The following is a 24,165-nucleotide window of genomic DNA, read 5'->3' on the forward strand; positions in this document are numbered from 1 at the left end:
TCCCTGCCATAGTTTTACAATTTTCCCTAGCATACAGATGAAACATTTGATCATATGCGGGCAGACCAAGACCAGGGGCTATTACCATAGCATTTTTCAGATACACAAAAGCATTGCACATATCATCTGACCATTTCACAAGATCTGACATTTCTGAACCTGTGGCTTGTCTCAAAATGTTGTCATAGTAGGAACAGTCAGGTATCCATTGGCGGCAGTAACCAATCATACCAAGAAAGGTGAGCATGTCTTTCTTGGTCAATGGGCGGGGCAGACCCATAAGAGCCGCAGCTCTTTTGTGGCTGACTTTCCTTTCACCTTTTGTGAGAACAAAACCAAGGTATTCAACAGTTTTCTGACACCATTGTAGCTTTTTCTTAGACACTTTATGACCACATTCATATAACCAGTTCATGAGATCTACACTATCCCCCTGGCTGGCTGCCCGATTAACACTACAGAGAAGCAAATCATCTGCGTATTGAACCAAAACTGAACCATGGCGAGGAGTCCATGGCTTTAAGGTAGCCTGGAGGACGACAGAGTAGACCACAGGCAAATCTACATACCCTTGCGGTAACTTACACCAAGCAAGGGTCTTTCTCCTGTAATGAAACGCAAAAATTGGGCGTGTCTCCTTGGCAACAGGGATTGAAAAAAATGCATTTGTCAGATCAATCACTGTGAAAAACTCAGCATCAGCTGGGATGGAGGAAATGAGTGTTGGTACATCAGGCACTATTGGGGCAATGGGAATCACAAGATCATTAATGGCCCTCAGGTCCTGCACAAATCTGTAAGAGCCGTCCGGCTTCTTAACTGGATTTATTGGGCTGTTGTATGGTGAAATCACCTCTTCAAGAACTCCTTCCTTGAGAAAGTGTTCCACCATGGGCGTTATTCCTTCCTCCTTTTCTTTTGACAAAGGGTATTGTTTGTGAAACACAGGTTGAGCCCATGGTTTCAGTGTGGCCTTATATGGAGTGCAGGAAATGGATCCCACATCCAAGGCACTTTTTGCCCAAACTTTGTCATTAATTATTCCAGCAGGAAATGAGGGGTCTTCTTTAGTAATCATTGTCATGGCAGGGATGATTGGCATTTTGGCAGAGTGAGCCACAATACCACCTCTCTTTGTGGATTTCAAGTTGATGTTCAACTCTCCCAGGAGGTCTCTCCCTAACAAATTAACTGTACAATTGGGTATGATTCTGAATGAGTGATCTAGCAGAGTGATTCCCTGTATGGGGTCAAAAATTGGAAGAGGCGGTGTTTTATAAGTCTTGGTCAGTATCCCATTTATTCCCATGGAAGGTTCAGCATTCATTACCTCTCCCTTATAATAATCCTCACTCAGACTCGAACGAGTGGCCCCGGAGTCCAACAAAAATGGGATTAATTTGCCCTGTATATGTAAGGATACAAGGGGTTGTTCCTTATAAGAATGAGAGGCAAGCGGGAATGCTGGGATACCACCTTCTGGGCACCTTCATTTATTTTGTGATTGTGTCTGCCAAGAGATAGGAAACCTCACATTCTGCTGTGGGAGGTCCCTTTGTGGTTGGCCTGGGGAGGGGCTATGCTGGGCGTGGTCCTGAGTTTCATATGGACATTGATTTCTCCAATGATCCTCAGCCCCACAGTTGAAACAACCCGTGTCCCGTCCCCTATTATTCCTCCCTCTTCCCCTAAACCGGCCTCTGCCTCGGTTATTGAAACCCCCCCTTCTCTTGTACGGCGGGTTTGTGTGGGGAAAAGGATCTTCCTGAAAATGAGTGGCCACCGCCTTGGGTATCTCTAGACATCCGGCAGCATCTTTCTCAGTCAATTTTAATTGAAATTGTTCTCTGGTACAAGTGGGCCATTCAGAAATCATCTGTTTTACAGTTAACATGACACTGGGTTTTAGATTGGACAGGAAAGTCTGAATCAGTAGACTATGCATGGTGTCTTGCAATGTCAATCCTGCCTCTTGTGTCCATGTCTCATTAAATCTTTTCCAAAAATCTAACACAGTTTCTCCTGACTTTTGCTTGCAGGCTACTGCGGTAGGGAGGGAGGATCTAGATTGGAAAGCTCATTCCATTTCTTCTGAGACCTCTCTCCACATATTGTCCCTATCATCTTCTGTGTTTAATTTATAATTTGTGGCAGTAATGTTGCCTGCTTCTAAGATGGATATGGTCCCAACATTACCCCAATTCCAAGGGGATGTTTGTCCCAATATTCCATCGAGGATAAGGCGCATATCCTCTTGTGTGTAATTTCTACCTTTACATGCTTTCTTCAAATAGCTCACAGTAGCCGTTGAAGAAACAGTGGGTCTTGGACAATGTTTGACAATCCTATTTATGTCTTCTATCTCAATGGATCTTTAATAGATTGTCTCCTATTGTCATGAAGGGCATCTGTTGTGTATTGGAATCAATACCATATTGGGTATTATGGCGTGTGTGTGATGGACTTAGCATGTCCACTATACCTAGACTATTAGCTGCTCTGAACAGCAGAGAGCCTGAACTAGCGGAATCATCAACAAGTGAGTCATCTGCTTCAGTAGTTGAAGAAACAGCTATTCCCCCTGTCACTCCCTGTGTGGTAGGAATTTGAACCACACCCTGGGAGTGCGCGGGAGTTTGAACTGTACTAGGCTGTGTGGTACAAATGTAAACAGCACTAGGTATTTGAGGGGTCTGTGGAAGTGTTGGTGCTGGAGGTGCAGTGGGGTGCTGGACTGCATAATGTCTGGCTAAAAAATCAATATCTTCTTAGAGATGGATAAAGTTTTGTGGGCTGTGGGACAGGTGGGACATATGGGGGAGGGAATGGCATGAGAGGGTGTGTGGGTCTGTCTATTTCTGACTCTAATGCATGTCTTTTAGTGGCATCTACATTTCTAGCTTTGGCTTTATTTTGTTTCCCAGTTTGTCTATGAAACCAGAGAGGGGCAAATTCTAACCAATTTTGTCCTCCTCTGGCCATATATTTCTGATCCCACGCAGGATCTCCCTCATACCATGGAAAAGCCTGTTTATCCCCCAGACAGAGACCCCTAATCATATCCATATGAAAAGTATCATTACTCCCATCACGGGGAAACGGGTCAACACTTCCCATGAATTCACTCCAGTCTGCTAATTTATCCACCCAGGGGTTAACTAGATAGTAATCTGTCCCACAGATACGGGCTACATAATCTTTACATATCTCACCAACATTTGGGGGGGGGGGAGTTTATCCTTACTTCGACCACTTCCCATTTTTTACACTTACAAAGGTCTGTGTTACAAATCTGTCCTATAGGCTGTCCCAAAAGACAGGGGTCAACTTCCAAATGACAATTTACTTTATAAAAATGTCTGGACTTAAGATATTGATTGGGTCTTTCTCTAGTGGTTGACCAAAAGTGGAGATTATAACCTGGATATACAATACTTCTAATAATATCCTGACTCTGACTACCTCCCACTTTTTCTAACAATAAGCCTACAACACAATTTGAACAAGACATTTACATAGGCACCCAACTCAGTGTTGCCACGCAATCACCCCATCCAGATCATCAACCAATAAGGTTTAGCTGAAGGGGTGGGGCATGTCACACTGAAATTGACAATACCTTCAGTAACCGCTGGTCCATACACTTACCACCTGGACACTTGTGTCACACAAACAAATTATCTTATACTTCTATGCGATAGGAAGAAAAGCAAAGAGTTGCAGGACAGAACTGATCAACCCCGGACTTTTTCTGGTTTCTTCTCAAAGAAACTCTTTTCAGTCCCTTCTCTTAAGAGACTTGCAGTTCCCAAAACTGCTCCGGTCTTTCCAGAGTGCTTCCCACAGCACTCTGCGCCTGGCCACTGGCGTCTTATGACGTGAGGTCCAGTGCTACAATAGGGCATGAAATTTTTATCAGAGCCTTAACGGCAAGAGACTTATTTGGCAGAATGACAAAAAATCTTACTTACCGAAGGGTGATTATCTCATCCCGGACACGAGCCCCCAATTGAAAGGAATTGACTGTCGTTCCTCTCGAGCCACTGACCCCCGTCAGTCCCTGGCCTTGATCAGTGTCTGTCCTCAGGCCTGGAGCCCCCTCTGAGACACAGGAAATGCACACAGACACAAGGTGGTATCTCAGAAGGAACTGAATTTATTCTTCCGTGTTTAAACTTATATATGAAACTTAAAACAATGCATGGAAATAGAAGAACCAATCAATTGTCAGATATGCATAAACCAATCAGAATATTACATACGTCAGTCATGCCCAATCATTTGGCATTTATGTAAATTATTATTAAGTGCGTCAAACATGACCTTTTGTTCAGTATAGAAAGTAGACAATTTCCCTATTTAACATTGGCTATAATTATTAATAATCTTGCAACAGGATATATCCAACCGCAGACTTTCAGTCTTGTGCTAGCTAAAAGAAAAAGGGAAGTTATACCTGAAGGGAAAAGAGGAACCTTAGGCTCTTATCGAAAGTAAAAAACAGTCTTAAAACACAAATTCATCTTTAAGTACTAAGTTTTAAAATGGATACTTATCTTAAAATGGCAGAGCTTAGGCTAAGAGACAAAATGGCGGTATGGTAATGCTGAAAGGCTGATTCCTTCAGTAGCCAGCCAAGAGTCTTTCAATTCTTGTTTGAGGTATCTTTGCCCATTCTTCCTTACAAAAGTCTTCCAGTTCTTTGAGATTTCTGGGCTGTCTGTCACGCACTGCTCTTTTAAGGTCTATCCATAGATTTTCAATTATGTTGAGGTCAGGAGATTGTGAAGGCCATGGCAAAACCTTCCGTTTACGCCTCTTGATGTAATCCCCCATGGATTTTGAGGTGTGTTTAGGATCATTATCCATTTGTAGAAGCCATCCTCTCTTTAACTTCAGCTTTTTCACAGATGGCATCAAGTTACCATCCAAAATTTGCTGAAATTTTATTGAATCCATTTTTCCTTCTACTCGTGAGATGTTCCCTGTGCCACTGGCTGCAACACAACCCCAAAGCATGATTGATCCAACCCCATGCTTAACAGTTGGACAGAGGTTCTTTTCATTAAATTCTGTGCCCCTTCTTCTCCAAACGTACCTTTGCTCATTCCGGCCAAAAAGTTCAATTTTAACCTCATCGGTCCACAGAACTTGTTTCCAAAATGCATCAGGCTTGTCTATATGTTCATTTGCAAAGTTCAAACGATGATTTTTGTGGTGAGGACGTAGAAGAGGTTTTCTTCTGATGACTCTTCCATGAAGACCATATTTGTACAAGTATCTCTTTATAGTGGAATAGTGTACCACAGCTCCAGTGTCTGCCAGATCTTTCTGGAGGGATTGTGCAGTCAAACGTGGGTTTTGAATTGTTTTTCTCACAATCCTGTGAGCTGTTCTGTCTGATATTTTTCTTGGTCTTCCAGATGTTGCTTTAACTTCCACTGTTCCTGATGATTGCCATTTCTTAATTACATTTCGAACAGAGGATATTGACATCTGAAAATGCTTTGCTATCTTCTTATAGCTTTCTCCAGCTTTGTGAGCGTCAACGATTTTCAGTTTCAGTTTTCTAGACAACTGCTTAGAAGAACCCATGGTGCTGATTGTTGGGGCAAGGTCAGATGAGTCTGGGCATTTAAAACCTTTGAGCTTGACATCACCTGGTCTTCCCAGACGATGATTGAGAACAATCCATGACAATGGCAGGTCTCAGATTTGCAAAGGGGGCAGTGCATGCTATAAATTCTGCAGGGTGCCCAAACTTTTGCAGATGCCATTTTTTTGTTTTCTGTTATTTTGAAAGTGTAAATGATGGAAATAAAATCTAACTTTTGTTGACATATTATAATAATGTCTAATCTGTAATTTGATGCCTTTTGGAGATTTTTCCATCTTTCCTTGGCTTCTTTATGCACATTAATACAAATTTTTAGCTGGGGTGCCCAAACTTTTGATCCCCACTGTATATCTACCAATCAATCAATTCTAATGTACTGATGGCCAATCTCAATTCTTGAGGCCCAAAAATGCCAGGACAGTACCAATACCCCCCAAATGACCCATTTTTTGGAAAATAGACAGCCAAAGTTATTTAGTAAGAGGCACGGCAAGTTTTTTGAAGTTGTAAATAAATATATATATATATATATATATATTTTTTTTTAACATATTGTCACCAGTCCAGTCCAGTATTATCATATAAGTGGCGTGGTGGTGATTAGGGACACTGACCTGGTGACAGTATGTAAAAATAAATAATAATTTAATTATTTTTTTCAGTTTTTTTATTACTTTTTTATTTTATTACCATTTTCAACACATGGTGCCCAAAGCAATACAATGTTACCATAGTAAAATTGTACTACTCTGGGCATTTTTTTTTTTGCATTTTATTGGTTTTAGCAACCATTGTTACTGAATGAAACTGAAATAGTCTGGGGGAAGGGTTCGATTTTTGTCTTTTTCTTTTTTTCTATTGGTGTCCCCATCTGGGGAGATTCACCCTTCACCCTCTCTATGCATCCTGCAGACCACTGCCACTGGGACAGAAAGTGCGACAAAATGCAGAATGTTAGCATTTCCACTAGAGCAAGAAGTGAAATGAAATGGCGTAGTGGAGAGACCTGTTCCTGTGAAAAAAATGAATTAAAAAAATTGTTTTAAGCTGCCACCCCCACGCATATTTAAAAGTAAACACGTATGTAGCATGTGCCCAGGATTTTTATATTATTGTGGATCATGTGTTTCCTACTCTAGGTGGGAGGAGGATACATTGTATCTTTCTCTTCTTGCACGAGAGGAAGAAGTAAATAAACAAATGTGTGTAAAGAAAATATATTAGAAAAAATGAAAACAAAGAAAAAATTAGCTATACCATGGTACGATCTAAATCAATGCCAGGGTCAGCATTAGGGTTAAGGTAAAGGTAAAAGGTCAAGGACAGTATATTTTAAGTAGGATTTAAAAAATAAATTTTTTTTTAAAATTATTAATTAGTACTGTTTAGGTAGGATAAAAAAAGCAAAATACACACTGTTGTCTATGGGCTGTACTACGGGTACAAACAAATAATGTACACATATGTGGTATCGCTGCGATCATCAGGAGTAGGAGATATTATTTTGGGTTGTTTCTTGGTGGTAAAGCATGGTAATAGCAAAAAATACAAAAGCTAAATTTTTAAAAATAAGTTTTTGCTTTTCTTTTTAAATAATTTGAATCAGTTTCCCTTTGATAATAAAAATAAAAATCAGGAGCTATCCATTACCATTTACCACTATAAGAAAGCCCCATTTGTCCTGAAATACACCATGGTATAATGGACCTGGATACAATAAGTAGTCGCACCGATATGTACAGTTGTACTAACACTTGCCAAAGTTGCAAAATGGTGTTCAGGCATTAACATTTGTTTTACCTTTGGTCACCAAGGGGTAATGCCCCCCACCGTCTACATAAGTGCATGCACATACAAATGTAAACACGTATGTAGAGTGTGCCAAAGAAAAACTGATTGTATCACACATATTAAATATGAATGAGAGAACAATTCTAGGGCCATCATTCATGGTTAACTGTGAACTGAAGAACACCAAAACTACTGCTCCAGGCTGGTCCACCCTTGTCTGCCAGGACTATCAAGTGCTAGTCTAGCTTAGATCTAAGGATGGAGGAATGACTGCCATCCGATAAAACCATTTCTTTATTAGGACAGATCTAAAAAGACAAAACTGATGACCTGCAAAGAGCCCTTTAAAGCATCACCTATGGATAATTTGGGGTATCAAAGTTTGTTGCCATTTCAATTTTATGGCTTGACATGTTGGGTTTGTACTTGGCTCAACCTTATCTTTTATATTTCATCAAACAATGAGAATTTTTTAGTGTTTGTATACATCAAAACTAACTTATATACATTTTTTTACTAACAATAGGGGGTTTATTAAACCGCTGTGCTAGTATGCTGTAAGATAAAAATTTGAAACTAGCATCAATGTGTTCTCCAGAGTCTCTGCTTTCGGAAAATATATAATTTATTAGGAATATAAAGTCATTGTGAGCCACAAATCGTGCAGTTTAGCCGGAGTGCAAGAAAATGAAGAAAGTCTCCAGTGATTGGTCGGTCAGGGTCAGGTGACCTCCACCTGTCACTTCTGACACTAACAGCTCACTCTGCTTTGAGAGATTGGAGAGGAGGGAAGCAGGGAGACTTTGGTAATTTCTAGTCACATCCACAGCGATTTTACAGTGATTTCGTTTCAGAGAAGACCGGAGATGACGTCTGAACGCCCAGAGACAATAAGTGAGTGTTATTAAATAAATTTTTTAAACCGTTGCTATGGTTACCGTTTCTCTGTTTTGATGGGCCTGTCCCCAGCAGTGTCCCTAGGAATCTGAATGGCCCACCAGTAATCCCAATTACAGTGCTAGCCCCACCTACAAGGCCTACCCCTCCTCTAGAGGACTAGTTATTCTCCCTGTGGGTGGGGTTTGGTGTGGTAGGCCTGCCCTGTGGTTTCCAGGCCCCTCCCATATGCCATGATATAGGATGTAGTGATGAGCCTGAGGCTGGAGTCTGTGCAGACTACAAGTCCCAGCATCCCTTTGGGTATCAGGGCTGTGTGTTATGCACAGCCTGCCATCATCCCTATGCAGCAATCACTGAAAGCCCTGTCTGGGGATGATGTAGGAGAAGTGTGCTGTGACAGAAATCTCTTGTTGCCCCTAGCAACCAGTCAGCCTCTAGCTGTCAGTGCTGCACCAGGCTGTGAAATGAATTCTGACTGGTTGCTAATAGCAACAATAGATTTTTCCTTATAATACACTTGTCATACAATGCATTTTTAATCCCCTAATTATGTAGAATTTGTAGAATTCATTCACTAGATCAGATTTTGGTGGATGGGGTTGTTTACATTTTGCTAGAATGTTATTGAAGTGTCCCAAGTGACATGTCATTCAGTTCTCTTCATCATTGGGGCCTTGTGATGTGGAGGCTTGAGTCCCTAATGCTGAACAGAAAACATGTCCATGTGTGAGATAGATAGATATATATATATACACAGGGCTTTCCTTCTGGCTGAACTAGGGTCTGACACCCCCACTGATGTACGCGGGGAACGAGTGGGACTTTCTCAGCTCTCTGCAGCTGTGCCGGCCACAGAGTAAGCAGGCGGATGCATTTGCCAACGCTGCCTCTATAGTGCTGGCCGGCGGCTGCAGCAGTTCTGACAGTCTCCAGCAGAGATCTATGTGAAGCTGCCCTCTCCCTGTATAGGGTAGGGGATATGCCTTGACAGGGGAGCCAGGAACAGGCTGCAGGGACTGAGAGAGATCTGCTGCCTGTAGGTTTGCTGCCTGTGCCCACTCCTAGTGTCCTCGCTCCTCCTGGCTGAGTGCACAGTTTCCCCATAACTAATTGTTCATGTTACATAGAGAATGTGGATCTATTGTTGCTGCTGAGGAACAGTATGGGCATCTATTGTTGCTGCTAAGAGGCACATTATTGCTGCTGGGGTATCTATTGTTACTGCTGGGCTATCTTTTCTTGATGCTTGGCTAATTATTGTTGCTGCTGGGGTAACTATTCTTGCTATCTATTGTTGCTCATACACCTACTGTTGTTGTTGGGGTATATATTCTTGCTGCTGGGGTAACTATTATTGCTATCTATTGTTGCTCATACATCTACTGTTGTTGTTGGGGTATATATTCTTGCTGCTGGGGTAACTATTATTGCTATCTATTGTTGCTCATACATCTACTGTTGTTGTTGGGGTATAAATTCTTGCTGCTGGGGTAACTATTATTGCTATCTATTGTTGCTCATACATCTACTGTTGTTGTTGGGGTATATATTCTTGCTGCTGGGGTAACTATTCTTGCTATCTATTGTTGCTCATACATCTACTGTTGTTGTTGGGGTATATATTCTTGCTGCTGGGGTAACTATTCTTGCTATCTATTGTTGCTCATACATCTACTGTTGTTGTTGGGGTATATATTCTTGCTGCTGGGGTAACTATTCTTGCTATCTATTGTTGCTCATACATCTACTGTTGTTGTTGGGGTATATATTCTTGCTGCTGGGGTAACTATTGTTGCTATCTATTGTTGCTCATACATCTACTGTTGTTGTTGGGGTATATATTCTTGCTGCTGGGGTAACTATTACTGCTATCTATTGTTGCTCATACATCTACTGTTGTTGTTGGGGTATATATTCTTCCTGCTGGGGTAACTATTCTTGCTATTTATTGTTGCTCATACATCTACTGTTGTTATTGGGGTATATATTCTTCCTGCTGGGGTAACTATTGTTGCTAGAAGGGGCCTATAATTCCCGTAGTCAGTGGGGGTTATCGTTCATGCAAAGATGTGTTCTAATGGCTCATGCACATGGGAACTGAGAGCTGTACTGTATAAAAACTGGGCATGTTCCTGTGCTAGCAAATAACAGGTCTTGCATTCAGCTAGTAGAAATCAATGCCAAGGTGCAACACACAGCAGCAGTTCCCATTTATTAATGCCCATCCCCCGTGGTACTGGAGTTTTGTGATTGATGTGTATAGGGACATATGCTCTGCATCCCTGTAGGTATTTGTCCCTGTATGGAATTACTGCTGGGATGTGTAAATATGAATACAGCTGCTGCGTATATCATTCTGGTATTGATTTCTACAGGCTGTTGGCAGCCAACTATACATAAGACCTATGGCAAAGATATGCCTGGTATTACACTATATGGCTCAGAGGGCCTATGTGCATGAGCCCTCAACTTCTCTGTCACCCACCAGGCACGGAGTAGTAGAGCGCAACAATATGAAGCGCATCCATGCCAAATATCGCAATTAAAGCCTCATTCAGATGGGCATTGGACCCCGTCCTGTGTGCAGGCTGCCTTTGCCTGCATGCAGCTCAGGGTGGATGCAGAAACAAACTACAGAAGCGGATGCAGATGCAGCAGCTGGAATGACACAGCCACATGTCAAAATGTGATAGCTGCGCAGCCCCAAATGCAGATTGTGTGCACACAGGGCCGTGCAGATGATCCAGATTGTGACATGCATCTACTTCTATAGGCTGTTTGCATGTAGCTCAGGCAGATGTAGAGCAATGCTAGAAGGAGGGGGCGGCTCAGACAAGGGGTTGTGCTAGGAGTGGGTAGGAGGTGGAGAACAGCCTGACCTAGAGGCAGGGGGGTGAGTAGTTCTTCCACCTATACTTTGAGGAACTTTAGACAGATTTTATATATATATTGCTGTCAATAAGGAATGCTTTCAGAAATAGAAGTGTTAATCATTTATTTTTATTAATGAACAAAATGGAAAGTAATTGAACAGAAGAGGAATCCAAATCAAATCAATATTTGGTGTGACCACCCTCTGCCTTCAAAACAGCATAAATTCTTCCAGGTACACCTGCATACAGTTTCTGAAGGAACCCGGCAGGTAGGTTGTTCCAAACATCTTGGAGAACTAACCAAAGATCTTCTATGGCTGTAGGCTGCCGCAACTCTTTCTGTTTTTTCATGTAGTCACAGACAGACATGATAATGTTGAGATCAGGGCTCTATGGGGGCCAAACCATCACTACCAAGACTCTCGTTCTTGTTTACACTGGAGATAGTTCTTAATGACATTGGCTGTATGTTTGGGGTCATTCTCCTGCTGAGGAATACATTTGGGCCAATCACACGCCTCTCTGATGGTATGGCATGATGGATAATTATCTGCCTGTATCTCTCAGCATTGAGGACTCCATTGATCTTAAGCAAATCTCCAACTCCACTTCCAGAAATGCAGCCCCAAACTTGCATGGAATCTCCACTATGCTTCATTATTGCCTGCAGACACTCATTATTGTACCGCACTCCAGCCCTTTGGCAAACTACCTGCCTTTTGCCACAGCCAAATATTTCATATTTTGACTCATTGGACCACAGCATCTGCTGTCATTTTTTTGCACGCCAGTTTTCATGCATAGTTGAGTCGCCTAGGCCTTGTTTCCATATCTTATGCATGAAAACATAGGAACCGGGGTGCAGAAAAATGGCAGCAGGTGTTCTGGGCCGATGAGTCAAAATTTGAACTATTTGGTTGTAGTAGAAGGCAGTTTGTTTGCAAAGGGCTTGGGAGCAGTACAATAATGAGTGTCTGCAGGTAACAGAAGCATGGTGGAGGTTCCTTGCAAGTTTGGGGCTGTATTTCTGCAAATGGAGCTGAAGATTTGGAGTTGGAGATTTGGTCAGGATCAATGATGTTCTCAAAGCTGAGAAATACAGGCAGATACTTATCCATCATGCCATACCATCATTGTGGTGTGTGATTGGCCCCTAATTTATTCCGCAGCAGAACAACGACACTCAAACATGCAGCCAATGTCATTAAGAACTATCTTCAGTGTACACAAGAAAAAGGAGTCCAGAAAATAATGGCTTGGCCCCCACAGAGCCCTGATTTCAACATCATCCAGTCTGTATGTGATTACATAAGGAGAAAGAAGGATTTGAGGCAGCCTACATCTAAAGATCTGTTGTTATTTCCAAGATGTTTAGGAACAACTTACCTGTCAAGTGCCTTCAAAACTGTGTGCAAGTGTACCTAGAAGATTTAAAGAATTCATGCTGTTTTGAAGGCACAGGGTGGTCACACCAAATATTGATTTGATTTGGGATTCTCTGCTGTTTATTTTTATGAGCAAAATGGAAATTACATAAACTATTAACACGTCTATTTTTGAAAGCTCTAATTTTTTTAGTGTGCTACTAGCAAATGAACCCAGCCGCTGCTTTCAGATGTACCCGCTAGGCAGCTCTACCTATAAGTCTGTGAATTATCACTCAACTTTAGAATATAGTTTCCTAGAATAAAGAACAAGCCATATACAGTATATATATATATATATATGTGTGTGTGTAGGTGACCCTAATATGCAAACAAAAATAGTGAAGAAAACACAACTGGGGAATAATTCTAGAAAGAAAACCCAGGGGATTTACAAATTGGAAGCCCTGAGCCCACAGGATTTGAAGATAGAGAAAGATCTCAATTGTTTTATCTCCAGTATCAAGGAGGAGATATTTCATACTTCTGAGATTTTATCATTCAAACTAAGCTAGATAGGTGTTGATAGCGATTTTATAAATGGGGAGCACACATTTTTTCATTTTTATTTTCATTTTACTATTTTTCATAAATGGCCACTAGATGACATTAGATTGTATATGCATTTTTGATGATGATGGTTATGTATTACAACATCACTAAATGGCAATTTTCTTAGATAACGGTTTATGGATTTTTATTATTACTGGGTACAAATTGGTTGATCTTATTGGTTCTTAATTGTAATCCTGCTCTTCCACATGATATTTGTAAAAAAATAATTGCTTATAATAATATATCATGGCCCAGCTGGCTAACTTACATGCAGATGGTTCATTGTAAAATAGTTCTTAGCGAGTGGAGGATGTCGCAGCCGTACCTCTGCTTGATGACGTTCGGATGTTGCAAAATGTGTAGGTTGTGACCAGGGGCGGACTGACAACTCATGGGTCCCCCGGGCAATAGGAGATCATGGGGCCCCTGTGTCCTTGCCCAAACTCAGAAAAGTCTATGAAAAAGGTACCAGGGGCATCTCATGGGGCCCCCTACTGACCCCGGGCCCTTGGGCAGTGCCCGAGTTTCCAAAGGGTCAGTCCGCCCCTGGTTGTGACTTCAGTTGGTGACCTCACCTCTGCTTAAGTTGGGACACACTCTGGCTCCAGGTGAGTAGTGGAGCAGCGGGGTTCCCTTACAGCTTATGCAGGCTTGTCATTCCGGGTGCAGGATCAGGCACAGGGCAACGTCAATACATATGCTTATGTTTTTATATGTGTGTTAAAAATAATACAGATGGAAAATGATGAGGGTTCTTTCTGGTCTGTGTCATCACATGAGCTTTATGAAGTGACAGTTTGGTGACCGACTCTGGGAGTCTGATGGTTAAAGGAAAGGAGCTAACTGGCGGTACAGATATTTTTACCTTCCAAGGTTGGAGAAGAGCAAGGTGGAGTATAACAGCAGGAGAGTGTGGAGATTACATCCAACATGCATTCAGACCTGATTATTATTAAGGGGTCCATACAGTCTGATGAGTGAGCATTTTAAAGGAGAAGCAGCACCAATCACAAGTGTTTTTATGTGGATAGAACTGGGCTTTGAATATCTGCTATAAGTTAAGGTTTACATATATCTATGGTTTTCACTTTGCTTTTATATATATGACTGTATATCTCTCTCAGGGATGTGCAATTCATATGGGCCGACGCCGAGGACATGTAGTTCCGGGCGTCGGTCAGGTAGTTTTTTGTTACCTGTAGCCCTGCTGCGGGCAAGCAGCAGGGCTCACCTGTCAGGTGGAAGCATTCAGGTGGCAACGCTGCCGCCCGATTGCTTCCACACAGCCTACTATGTTGCCAGCCTCTGCCCCGGCTCCGCTTGCCCATCTGCGGGCTCAGGACCATTTCAGTGACTGCCAACGTGTATAGCAGAGGGAGGAGAGCGAACACATCTGTTCCCTTCCCCTTCTTGTCCTGACCTGGAAGTGATGTGACGTCACTTCCGGGTCCCCGTCGGCAGATTACCGGACATCAAGGCTGGAATAAAATGTAATGCGTTGCGATATGCACAGCATTAAATTCAGTGGAGCACAGGAGGGACATGCAGGGTCTTTTAGACCCTGTATGTTTTTAAAAAAAGAGAATCTGTCACCAAAAATCATCACTTTTTGTCCCATGTGTGATGAAAAAAAAAGTTAAGTAAAAAAAAAAAAAAAGTTTAATTTTTAAAAAATTAAAAGTTACATCCAAATATATAACCCCAACAAATTTTTCAAGGACTCCCCACCCCCACATATGTACGCACGTACAAACATAAAAGCGTGCGCAGGGGCGTCTACGCATGAAAGCGATGATTGCGATACACGTTACATATCGCAACACACGCCAGAATGAGAGCAATAATTCTAGCACGAGATATCCTCTGTAACGCTAAACTGATGACCTATAAGGGGCTTTAAAAGTGTCACCTATAGAAAATATAGGGTTACTAAAGTTTGTTACCATTACACAAGTGTGCGCAAATTTAAGGTTCGACATGTTGGATATCTATTTACTCGATGCAACCTCGTCTTTTATATTTTACTAAAAAAATAGATAATTTTTTGCTTTTTGTGCCCTAAAATTAACTTAAGTGTATTTTTTACTGAAATTTTGCATTTCATAGACCTTTGCGATAATATCGTGTGACATAAAAAAAACTGGAACTACCACTATTTTATTCTCTAGGGCAATGGGTCCTCAAACTATGGCCTGTGGGCCAGATACGGCTCTCCAAAGTAATCTACCTGACCCAAAAAAAAAAAAAAAAATATGGCGCCAGCAAATAGCTAGGCTGCTTGCTGGGTTCTCGGCTGTGAGGACCAAGCATGCGGCAGCCTGGTGAAGAATCACCCCCTGACTTAAGGCTGATTTCTCTGCAGCCAGAGGAGCAACAGGAGAGGAGGAGGAGAGCATACAATGCACCAGGTCCAGTGCATTACAGTGTACAGTGCATTGCGGTGTCAAGTGGGTTACAGTGTACAGTGCATGTTGGTGTCCAGTGCGTTACAGTGTACAGTGCATGTTGGTGTCCAGTGCGTTACAGTGTACAGTGCATGTTGGTGTCTAGTGCGTTACAGTGTACAGTGTATTGTGGTGTACAGTGAATTACAGTGTACAGTGCATTACAGTGTGCAGTGCATTTTGGTGTCCAGTGAATTACAGTGTACAGTGCATTTTGGTGTCCAGTGAGTTACAGTGCATTGCGGTGTCCAGTGCGTTACCGTGTGCAGTGCATTTTTAATATTGTATTGTTTTTTCCTGTTTTTTTTGCACTACAAATAAGATATGTGCGGTGTGCAAAGGAATTTGTTCATATTTTTTCAAACTATAGTCCGACCCCCCAACAGTGTGAAGGTCAGTGAACTGGCCACCTGTTTAAAAAGTTTGAGGACCCCTGCTCTAAGGTCTCTGATTTCAGAAAATATATATAATGTTTTGGAGTTTTGTGTCATCTTTAGGCCCTAAATGATTTTTTAAACGTGTGCAAAAAACGCAAAAACACATATATATACTGTATATAAATATATAGCAAAGTAGCACGGCATATAATAATATGTTAGATGATTTATCTTCTTCAGCTTCAACAAGCCGCTCTACAGAGGACCCACCTACGTTGGAACGCCAGCAGGATCGTGGAAAGAGGAAAAGAAAGAGGCCACCATGTAAAGACAGCGAGCCACAGGCGAAGGTTTTAAAACTTGACCCTACTGCAGCCTGGATCCCACAATTGGGACTCCGCATGCAGGACAAGGCTAACATTGAAAATGATCAGTCTGTCAGCTTTGCTGTTGTCCAGGCTGTAGTCAAAATAATGAAAAATCAATTTCAACACACACAGAACATGCACATAAGAATGGTTGGCTCACTTGTAATACCAGTGTTAAAACCAACCATTCAGTTACACCTACTGCCAGGACATGTTTTTGTAACGGCCTATAATGGTAATCGGGTGGTGATGGCCGACAGTCAACTGGCGATCGATTATACATCAGCTGCCTTTAAACAGACTGAACAATGCTATAGAGTTCTTCTGAAAGACCGACTAAAACACATTACATTATTAAAAGTGCAGCAGCAGCCAGCAAATGATCCCAGTTGTGTCATGTATTCAGCTGCAAATATGGTTGAGCTTTTGACTCCTGGAGGTAATCCAGAGTGTAAGTACAATATAAAGCTCCTAAGACCACATTTTATTCAATGCCTGGAAAATCAAAAATTTACCCGATTTCCCAGGAAACGCAAGCGTCCACCACCAAAACCACCCAAACCCACATAGGCATAATTTTGGTTGGACCATCCAATTTCTAACAACTGATTTTTCATATTCACTATGCAACAAATCATATACCAAATATGAGGAGGTAAGTATTGAGTACAGCAGCAGGCTAGCGATACAGTACAGTAGAGAAAGAGGAGGAGAAGGAGAGGAGTAGCATAGGAAGAGGAGTAGAGTAGAAGCAGGATATGGGAGGAGTAAAGTGGAGGAGGAGTAGAGAAGGAGCAGGAGAGGAGTAGAGTAGAAGAGTAGCAGGAATTGGAGTAGAGTTGGAGTACACAAATGTAAATTACTACTACTACTAATGTAAACTAGTAAAAATGTAAAAAGTGGAGGAGGAGTAGAGAAGGAGCAGGAGAGGAGTAGAGTAGGAGAAGAGTAGCAGGAATTAGAGAAGAGGTGGAGTAGAGTTGGAGTACACTAATGTAAACTACTACTACTACTACTACTAATGTAAACTAGTAAAAATGTAAAAAGTGGAGGAGGAGTAGAGAAGGAGCAGGAGAGGACTAGAGTAGGAGAAGAGTAGCAGGAATTAGAGAAGAGGTGGAGTAGAGTTGGAGTACAATAATGTAAACTACTACTACTACCACTACTACTAATGTAAACTAGAGTAAACTACAGTAGAGAAGATTAGGAGTATGGTAATAAAATTAAAAACTATAAAACATATACAAATATAAACAAATATATATATATAAAATACATATACATATATATATATAAAAAAAAAAAAAAAAAAATTAGTTTGAGTAGACTAGAGTTAGAGTAGACTAGAGTTAGAGTAGAGTAGGGCTGGCCAGAGAGGGATTACTTTGACGCAGTTGGCCAGCTTAAACATGTATTGCAATGCATGTGAACTAAAAATTGCTGTGTTCATGCAAAGATTACTAGAAGGGGGCTATAGCACCATGCAGAGGGTTCATTTAGTATTTTTACTGGTAACATATAGTCCTTAGACACCTAATGTGTGTGTGTGTGTGTGTGTGTGTGTGTGTGTGTATCTCTCTCTCTCAGAGATTAAGTTATGTGTAATAAAATGAAATGACACAGGGAAAAAGTATTGAACACATTAACTGAAGTTTAATACTTTGTTCAAAATCCTTACTTTGTAATGACAGCTTCAAGACACCTCTTGTATGAAGAAACTAGTCACATGTACTCCTCAGATGTGATTTTGGCCCACTCTTCCACACAGTCTTCATACCTTGAAGGTTCCGTGGGCCCCTTCTAGGAAATCTGGTCTTTAGTTCTTTCCATAGATTTTCTATTGGATTCAAGTCAGGTGATTGACTGGGCCATTCTAGCAGCTTTATCTTCTTTCTTTGAAACCAAATGAGAGTTTCCTTGGCTTTGTGTTTGGGAACAATGTCTTGCTGAAATGTCCACCCTCGTTTCATCTTCATGATCCTGGTAGATGGCAGCAGATTCTTATCAGGAATGTCTTGATACATTTTTCCATTCATCCTTCCTTCAATGACATGAAGTTTGCCAGTACCGTATGCTGAAAAACAGCCCCACACCATGATGTTCCCGCCTCCAAATTTCACTGTCGGTATAGTGTTTTTGGAGTGACGTGCAGTGCCATTTGACCTCCAAACATGGTGTGTATTATGGCATCCAAAGAGTTCAAATTTGGTCTCATCTGACCAGACTATATTCTCCCAGTATTTCACAGGCTTGTCTAAATGTTGTGCAGCAAACTTTAAATGTCTCTTTCTGTCTGAAGCTCTCCACAAGTGGTCTTTGGCTCTTGGACAACCTTTTTGAAAATACTTTTCACTCTTCTATCAGAAATCTTGTGAGCACCACCTGGTTGTGGCTGGTTTATGGTGAAATGATGTTCTACTTCTGGATTATGGCCCCAACAGTGCTCACAGAAACATTCAGAAGTTTAAAAATCCTTCTGTAACCACTGCCATTAGTATGTTTTGCAACTGTAAAGTTGCAAAGGTCTTGAGAGAGCTCATTGATTTTACTCATCATGAGATGTTTCTTGTGTGACACCTTGGTAATGAGACACCTTTTTATAGGCCATCAGTTGAGACTGAACCAGCTGATATTCATTTGCACTGACAATGGACAGGATTGCTTTCTAATTACTGAAAGATGTCAGTTGGTGTCTTGACTTTCCATGCCTTTGTGCATCTCCCCTTCTCCATGTGTTCAATACTTCTTCCCTGTGTCATTCCATTTTATTACACATACCTTATCTCCTGAACATATTTGTTTTGGTCTCTTTGTATGTATTGATTGCATGGGTTTTTATCGACATGTGGTGAAAAGTTCATGTCAATTGCAACTTTAGAAATACATTTACCTAAAAAAATGGTGACGTGTTCAATAGTTATTTTGCCCGCTGCATGTAAATGTATAGCTGTTGGGATTTGAGCACAGGTATATTTAATTTATATTGCATAGTGCAGGTCAGTGACCAGACTTCAACCTATAGCTCTTCTACATCTTGTGTCTATTTGCCCCATATTGGCACAATATCAACTAAAGTTTTCTATAAGCAAGTATTTTGCATTTTGAGTAGAGAAGAGACTGGCCAGAGAGGGGTTATGGTGATGCAGTGGACCAGCCTAAACATGTATTGCAATCTATGTGAACTAAAAATCCCTATTTTTATGCAACGTTTGCTAGAAAGGGTGTTTAGCAGTGTGTAGAGGGTTCATTCAGAATTTTTAGTTTTCATACATAGGTGCCCCTAATGGGTGCAATGACATTCCTGTGTGTATTTGGGGGCAGCATAGGCTCAAACATTTTTAGGGGAGATATTTAGCTTAGATGAAACTTTATATTTTGAAGTTGTTTTACTTTTACTAAAACTTTATTCATATCTTATAGGGAAAATCATCCAATAGAAGATAGAAATATTTTTATTCTTTCTTTCTAATGGGACACATCTCACTTACCTTCTTTTAAAGCTGATGGAGCACAAATTAATCAGACTGTTTCAAGAGCATAACATCTCAATAAAGTTATAAAAATGCATATTAGTTGATTTGTTTTCTTTTTTTATATTTGTTTTACTGTTTAACTGTCTTGTGACCAATGTCATATGTACACAGCCCCACTTCCAAACATCTCCACTGTTGCTAAAACTCATCCCAAGTGCACACAAGTGCAGGGTAAATATGGGCCAGCAGATAGAAGTGATTTTGTGGCTTTACAGCCAACAGAATCTGATTGGCTAAACATAGAAAATACAGATGATTTTTATATCTTTACATGTAGATGTAAAGCTACCTGATCACTCCTACCGACATGTAGTCATGAAGCTTTTTTGTGTGCCTGGCATCCCTGCAGGTGAGTTCCACATGGAAAGAGTGCTGGCTAATCTCTTCCGCTTAGATTGAAACCTGGAAGCGCTTAGCTCTGAGCACTTTTGGGCTCAGGGCCTCAGAATCCCAGAGGCAGCAGCTTGGCAAACTTCAATTCAGGGACTTTGTCCTTTCCATCTACAGGTACTGCAAGCACAGAATGCATCAGGGGTCTAACAGATCCAGGAGTAATCCTGCTTTCTCATATAGCTCTCTGCTCATCCCTCTGCTCTTCTGTCCATTCACAGGAGGCTTTGTATTTTCTGAATGGGTTCACATAATACATAGCGCTCCAGCAGAGCGGAGGGGTTGACAGAGAGGCTGCATATGAATCTGAATCTGCAGGAACTGAAGGTGCAGCATTGGAGCACCGGAATTAAAGGAAAGTCTTTGAAGTGTCATGCACTTTGTTGGCCTTATCCCATATAAGCTAGCACATTTTAAAAAGTGACTAAATTGCTGAAGTTTACCTTTAAGTTAAAAAAAAAACTTTAAGTAGCTTTACAGTGATACATGCTTTTACATCAAACGGCAATAAGGCCCACTTGGACCGGCAGATAGAATTGGCCAGTAGTTCTCTGTGGCTGTCCCTGTTCTAGCTGATAGAAATTGGCCAACGACAGGACAATGTTCCATCAAGTTTCATAAGGAAACAAGAGACTGCAGATGATCAGATTAAAATTGGCCAGCAGCAGAATATTTTTAATGGAGTGCAAATCGGCCAAAATGTATTAAAAAAACCACAGGCATGCTTTCTATAACAAGAATTATTTACAGCAGATGACACAGAAGTGTAAAATTGACAAGTAGCAGGAATATTAGGAATAGCAAGGCTAGACCCAAAGACAAGGGCTGGGGCATTATTATAAGTATTAAAGGGGTTGTAACGTTTAAAGGTTTTTTCTATCTTTGATACTTACCTGAGCCAGACTTCGAACCAGGACTGTGTACAATAAGAGCAGTGCTGCTCTCTCTCACCAAAGACCTAAGATGCAGAAGTGGGTGGGTGGGGACGAGTATGCTTTGCGCTGTTCAATAAACACGCACAGCCAAGTTTTGGATCATGCATGCATTTGTGCCCTCATAGGAAGCAGTTTCCTATGGGGGCACTCAGAAGGGAGGAGGAGCCTACAGTGCTAGTGGGGGACCCCAGAAGGGGGGGTGCAGGGCTGTTCTATGCAAATCCACTGCACACAGCAGGTAACTCTAACATGTATGTTAATAAAAAAAAGCAAACCTTTACAACTGTTTTAACCCCTTCTCGCTTAAGGGTAAAACAAATCTAAATGCCTAAGCACAATTTTGCAACAATGACATGTGTTAGTAAAACCGTACATATCATCACAGCTACTTTGTACATCCAGGTGAATTATACCACATTTTTTTCAGGACAAATTGGGCTTTCATTTGGTGGTAAATGGTAATGGATATCTCCTGATTTTTTTTTGTTATCAAAGGAAAACTGGCCCAAAATAGTAAAAATATTTTTTAGCTGTGTGTTTCTTGTTACTACCATAACCTACCACCAAAAAACAACCCAAAATAACTTTTCCAGCTCTTGACGATCGCAGCGTTGTTTGTACCCGTACTACAGCCCAGAAACAATAGTGTGCATTTTGTTTTTGTCTTTTTTTTTTTACCTAAAAAACACTGACACTGATACCAATTTTTTTTTTAAATCCTGACTTTTGACCTTGAACTTTGGCCCTGTCCTTGACCCATACAATAACCCTGGCACTGAACTAGATCAAACCTTGATCTAGGTATTTTTTTTTTATTTGTTATTTTATTTTTGAATATTTATTTATCTTTTTTTTTTACAAATTTTTTTCTCTCTATGCCAGGAGTTAGAGAGATACAATGTATCAATGTATAAAACAAGGAGGCTGGGCTGCACAGTGACTGATCACTGTGATAGCCAATTAGAGGCTATCACAGCGATCTTGTGACCCGAAATTGGGATTCCCAGGTCCCGATCGTTAGAACGGGACCCGGTGCTCTCAGTGACACCGCGGTCTTTGTGCTGGGAGTACGCAGTGTGGCGCGCTCCCAGCACAAAGACAGGTACGCAAATATGCAGCCCCACAGAAAAAAGCGCAGTTCCGTGAGGTCGCATATTTGTGTGACGTCGGCGTCAAGGGGTTAAGATACTGCACAGGTTACAACAGTGTAAATTGGCCAGCAGCAAAACCATTTTATTCAGGGGGATAAAGAACTAATGTATGCCTGACTTTTATTTTTTCTATGGGGGTTTTGAAGCGCAGTGAAAAGTAAGTGATTTATTGGGTGGTAGTTTACTTGTACACTGTTCTTGCACTTCTTTTTTTTTTTTTTTATTTCAATAATGCAGTAATATGCTGCAAACAAAAAAGCAGCTTCAAGAGCAAATGTTCAATTACAAGTGTAGACTCCACTTTGAGCACCCTTCACTAATGAAAGGCCCCATGAACATAACTAAAGAACAAACAAAAGAAATAAAAACCTCAAAAACAGCACAGCATATCATGAAAAAACAATAAATCACTACAATTACCAAATAACTTTTTTTTACTAACAAAACCTGGAAAACTGACAGGCATCACATTTTTTTGGAAAACCTCAAATATCGCAAAATCACCTAATATCATTTCAAATAATCAATATTTTTACCGTATTGACACTATGGGATCTATTTATAAATGTTTTTTAAATTGGATTTCATAAAAAAAGGGTTCAAAATTGTGTAAATATTGGAGGGAATTAAAGAGTTGTGCGAGCATAAACGTGTACAGATTTTCTAAATTTTGAAGAAGAAGATGCAGCTCATATTTAAAGGAACAGTTCACCTTTATGAAAAAAAAGCCTATACAGATAAGGGATGTCTGCAGATAAGAAAAAGCAGCTTTGACCAAAACTGAATAATGCCCTTGCTATAGGGATAGGCCATTTACATACCTTAAGAAGCCTGACCTGAAGCTGTCCAGGATGTTGCTAAGCATGGCTCAGCTATTACTGTTCACCTTCACTTTCACAGAAGTGAGCTCTTTCTCCGATTCACACCCCCTTCACCTGCGCTCTCCCCCCCGATGCAGTATCTCTGAGCTCACAGTTTGAGAGCTCATCACTGTGATGGTGAAGGTGAACAGTAATAACTTGGCCTCACTTAGCAACATCCTGGGAGTTTACCTGTCACCATGCTCCTTTCCAACACATTTTCATGCAGCACACCTCGCTGGGTCCCAGCCCTGATGGTCCCTAGTTTTTGTATAAAGGATTACAAGAAGCTGATACTAAATCAAATGCAAGTACCTACATTAAATTGCATCATAAAATGCAATTATTGATTTATTCACACCTTGTTGCATTATTTTGTATCTTTTATATCAGCTTTGATGCAGACAGCACTAACACGTTAGCATTAACCCATTCATTACAGTTGTAAATGTAATTCTCAAGATGTCCAATTTAGAACACTGGAAGAAAAGGGTGTCTGTGTTGGTCAGTGCTGGTTTAGTTGTCTGATTTCCAATATAACAAAGGAAAAATGGCAACTCTAGCCCAGGGACGGACTGACAACTCATGGGGCCCTCAGGCAATTGGGGATCATGGGGCCCCTGTGTCCTTGCCCACACTCAAAACACACCCAAAAAAGCCTATAAAAGGTACCAGGGGCATTTTATGGGGCCCCCTTCTGACCCCGGGCCCTCTGGCAGTGCCCGAGTGCTCGAATGATCAGTCCGCCCCTGCTCTAGCCATGTAACAAAAACAGAGCTCCACTTTCCACAGTAAGAGCTCTTAACTCCCCCAGTAACACTCACATTAACCCATGACGGCCAATGTCCCAGTCCTCTGATCATCAGCCCTGGAATATTGCCAGGTATCTCAGACATGTTCCATCTGGATCATGTGGATGCTACTCCTGTACCAGTGAGAGGGTCAGT

This window comes from Staurois parvus, unplaced genomic scaffold (genome assembly GCF_062004578.1).
Source record: "Staurois parvus isolate SC_StPar_1 unplaced genomic scaffold, SC_StPar_1.0 ptg000018l, whole genome shotgun sequence".
In the NCBI taxonomy this organism is placed as follows: Eukaryota; Metazoa; Chordata; class Amphibia; order Anura; family Ranidae; genus Staurois; species Staurois parvus.